Below are 4,576 nucleotides of genomic sequence, written 5' to 3'. Positions count from 1 at the left end.
GATCGGGCTGAAACTATAGCTACAAGCTATCTAAGGATGGTACTATAGAACGCCACCTTAAGGTAGGCCTAGTGGCGCCATCTCTTGGTCAGGCCGGAAACTAATCAATCCACCCTCGTATACTTGAAGTTACGAACGTTCATTTGAACGAAATTAAAAAAAATTATTTTTCAATTTTTTTTTGCCTAAATCAATTAGGACGGCAAAAAAAATATTCTGTCGGAAAGAATTGTCGAATAAAATTTTTTTAAGGGGTTACCTACCCTTACACATCACCCATTATTTAGACCTGCCTAATGCAAGTTTGATTGTCGATATTTGAAAATATAAAGACGTCCAAAATTTTCTTTTTTTAATTCAATAATTATAGAGTGGTTGAGAAAGTTCGGCAAGACCCCTAAAAACCACCCTTAACATATCTGCACCTAAAATGTTAAAAATGACAATATTGATTGTCGATATTTGAAGATATAAAAACGTCAAAAATTCTCTTTTTGTATCTCACTAATTATAGAGGAAGTGAGAACGTTCGGCAAGGCCCCTAAAAACCACCCTTAATATAACCATACCTAAAATGTTAAAAATGACCATTTTGATTGTCGATATTTGAAAATATAAAAACGTCAAAAATTCTCTTTTTTTATCTCACTAATTATAGATTGATTATTTTAAAGCATTTCAAAACATTAAAAAAGACGTCAAAAATTGTCAACGTATCTGAAAAATTTTAAAGGCATTTTTTTTAATTTTGCAAAATAAAAAAAACAAATCAGGAAAAATTTGAATAATTTTTAAAGATTAGAAGACCTAACAAGTTAAAGAAAAAAGAATTATTTTCCTAATTATCTTGTGAAAATTTTTCATGATTTTTTATTTTGAAGAATGTGCTTTAAAAGAAAATTAAAGAAGATTTTTAAACACATCAAACAATTTCCTAAAATTTCGAAAAGTGTGAAGGTTTTAAAATCAACATTTTTTAATTCGATAACATAAAAATTTTTTAAATGTAAATAATCAAATAAATTCAAGAAATATTGAGTAAAATTGATCAGATTTAAAAGAGTTTAAACTTTAGAAGAGTTTTAGAAACGTAGGATAAATTGTTTTAAAAAACTGAAAAACCTAAAAATTCTTGTAAAAGAATAAGAAAGATGCGCCTGAAAATTGTGTACAATTATCAGTCTCTAAAATTAAAATTCGAATGATTGTTTTGTAAATTACTTTCAGCACATTTCTTCCCAAGCAGAATCCCCGCCTTTAATTGCAAGAGGTTTAATTATTTCCAATAAATAAGTAATTACATAAATTTTGAAAATTCAAAAAAGTTAACTTGAAATAAGTTGAATGAGATTTAAAAACAGTTTATTTTAATTACAAATAAGATTTGTTAAATTATTTCAAAAAATTCGGAAAAATTAAAAATTTTAGTATTTAAATACACTTAACATTTAAGATTTTTATATTACATTTTGGCTAGCTGTAATAAATATGTATGTAAAATGAAAAAATAATAATAAAAGTCGATAAGCGAAGGTCTTTCAGATAATGAAAGATAATTATCTTTCATTAAAAAAACAATTATTTACATTTGTTTTGGAATGAATTCGAAGAGAAAACTTGAAAAAAGATTACAAAACATTTTTTATTATTTCCTAAAATGTTTAAAAAGTAAGTAAAATATTCGAACCATAATTTTGTAATTTTTCCATATTACTTAACTTTAGAAAAATTAAGGAACTTCTTTCAAAATTGAGTAAGTTTACGAAATATTTAAAAATTTTGAAACGATTCGAAAATAATTAAAACTTGTAAAGATTTTTAAAGTAATAAATAACATATTTTTTTATTTCAAACAATTAATTTGATAACATTATTTTTAAACATTTCAAAACATTGCAAAAGGTTTCAAACATACTCAAAGCATCTGAAAAATTTTAAAGGCATTTTTTTTATTTTTCAGAATTTAAAAAAAAATCAGGCAAAATTTGAATAATTTTAAAGCTTACAGATTAGAAGGTCTGACAAGATTAGAAAAACAGAATTATTTTTCTAATAATCGTGTGATAAATTTTAATGATTTTTATTTTTAAAACTGTACTTTAAAAAAAACTTTTAGCAGATTTTTAAACACATCAAACGATTTCCTACAACTTAAAAGAAGAGTGCAGAAGATTTTAAAGCAGAATGCTTCAATTTAATAAGATGAAAAAGTTAAAAAAATGTAAATAAGCAAGTGAATTCAGAAAGCATTTATCAGACTTGATGAGATTCAAAAAAGTTTAAACTTTAGAAGTGTTTTAGAAACGCAGGATAAACTTTAGGAACTTTAAAAGATATTCGAAAGGTTTCAGAAGAATGAACAAAGTTTCTTAAGATGATTGGGAAAATTTATAAGATTATAAGTCGGTCAATTTTACAAAATTTCAAGATATTTTAAAAGATTTTAGAAATGCTATTTAAAAAAATTCAAAAGTACTTCAGAAATTTAAAAAAAAATGGTAGGTATTTCAAAAGATTTAAAAGGATTTGACAAATTTGAGAGAATTTTAAAAGATTCCAAGGAATTTTCGATTGATTACAGTAATTTAATATGAGATTTTTAAGGATTAGATATATTTCATGGTATTTTAAAAATCTCAATATATTTTCAAGAGCTTTACCAAATTTCAAGAGATTTCAAAAGATTTCAAAAGATTTAAAATATTTCAGGATGTTTTAAAAGACGTGAAGGAATTTTCAACTTATTTGTAATATTTTAAGAAATTTTTAAGAATTAAAAAAATTTGAGAATGGTTATTCAAAATAAATCAAAAGTACTTTAAAAATCGTTGAAAAAAAGTTCAAGGTGTGTCAAAATATTTTGAAGGAATTTCAATATTTGAGAGTATTTAATTTTGCTAGTCACTAAAAAAAACTGCTCAAGTTAACCGCCTGTAATAAAGTCTATTAATAAATATTACGAGTTTACCGCAACAACAATTTTGTAAATGAAAATTTTCAATTAAGTAATTGTATTTCACGATCAAATATTTTCCAACTGTTTCTAAACATTATTGATTAAAAAGAAAATTTTAATTGCAAATGGGTTTTCTAACAGTCAAAAAAATGTCTGGTTAAATCAACCAGAATTATGGTTAAATATGCCCTTAGTATTTTTTCTGGTTAAAGTAACCAGAATTCTAGTTAAGTTAACCAAAAAAATAGTAAGGCCATATTCAACCAGAATTTTGGTTGATTTAACTAGACATTTTTTTCAGTGAATATTATAGGAAATAACTCTATTCTTCAAATTTCGCTATCGTCGTATACAATGTGTAAACTTTTTCAAACTTTGAAGAAATTTTATAAAATGTTAAGTATTTCGAAAAAAATGTTAGAAGCTATTTAAGAATTTTGAAGGGATGAAATTTTGTTAAGATTCTTCTGAAAATTTCTAAAAATCTCTAAGTTTTGAAGGTCATTGTAAAAATGTAAGTTTTTTATGATTAAAATTATTTGGAAATTTAAGATTTTTTGAAGAGATTAACAATATTTAAAAACAAGAATAGTTTTTCTAAAATTTATTTTAAAAATTATTTCTTCAAATCTTCTAAAAGTCTTAAAGATCTTTTAAGCTGACCCTAATTTTTCCTAATATTTTGTGTATCCTGCAGAAAATATAGGATAAAAATTTTCTGCATTTTTCTCGGTATATGTGAAATCTTCAAAAATGTTTTTGAAAATTTCTCCGGAATCTCACGAAAATTATATTTATATAACTGGCTTCCGTTTCCGGTACGGATCGCGAAAGAACACTTTTTGTCAAGTGGTGTATTTTTGGCTTTGGTGGAGGAAATAAGGGTGAGTGGATGCGGAAAAGGCAGAAAGTGCGGAGATCGAGTGTAAAGGAAGAAGGGTGAGTGAAGGCAAAGGTGTGAAGGGTGAAAGTGAGTGGTTTGAAATGAAAATTTGGAGCGTGTGAAGTTTTTGAGGTTAGGAGTGTAAAAATAGTTGCTTGGTCAGGGGGACAAGAAGTAGGGAATAAAGGCGGGAAACGTCATAGAGGCGCTAGAGGCCAACAGTTACTGAACGATCGCACAGAGCAGAAAACCGTAGTGGCTGCAACAGCTGACGTTGCTGAAAGCATTGAAAGTGAGGGGATGGGTGACGTTAATCGCAGTGACAGCAGCGGTGATGAAAGTCCCGAGAAGTCGACCCGGGTGGGGAGGGTAGCGGATTCAGGTACGGGCAAGCAACGGGGAAGGCCCTCAAATTTACAGCGCCTTAACAAGCTAGGCAACGCGGGTTCGAACAGAAGTCTGGACGAATGGCAAAACAAGGCAAGCGCGACTAGCAGTAAAGGGGAGGAAAAAAGGAAAAGAGTGGCTGGGGAAGATGAGGTAGAAAGGACCGGGAGAACAAGAGAGTTAGAATTAAAAGGAAAACACTAGAGAGAAAGAGAGGGGAGGGGATGGGGGGATGTTTGAACAATTGAAAGCTCTCATTAAAGGCTTTAGAGAGGAAACAAGAAAGAGATTGGATGAAATGAATAGGGATATGAATAGGCAGGGAACCGATGTAAGAGGGGAAGTGAAAA

The sequence above is a fragment of the Belonocnema kinseyi genome, chromosome 6, assembly GCF_010883055.1.
Source record: "Belonocnema kinseyi isolate 2016_QV_RU_SX_M_011 chromosome 6, B_treatae_v1, whole genome shotgun sequence".
In the NCBI taxonomy this organism is placed as follows: Eukaryota; Metazoa; Arthropoda; class Insecta; order Hymenoptera; family Cynipidae; genus Belonocnema; species Belonocnema kinseyi.
Note: the sequence above shows the minus strand (reverse complement) of the source record.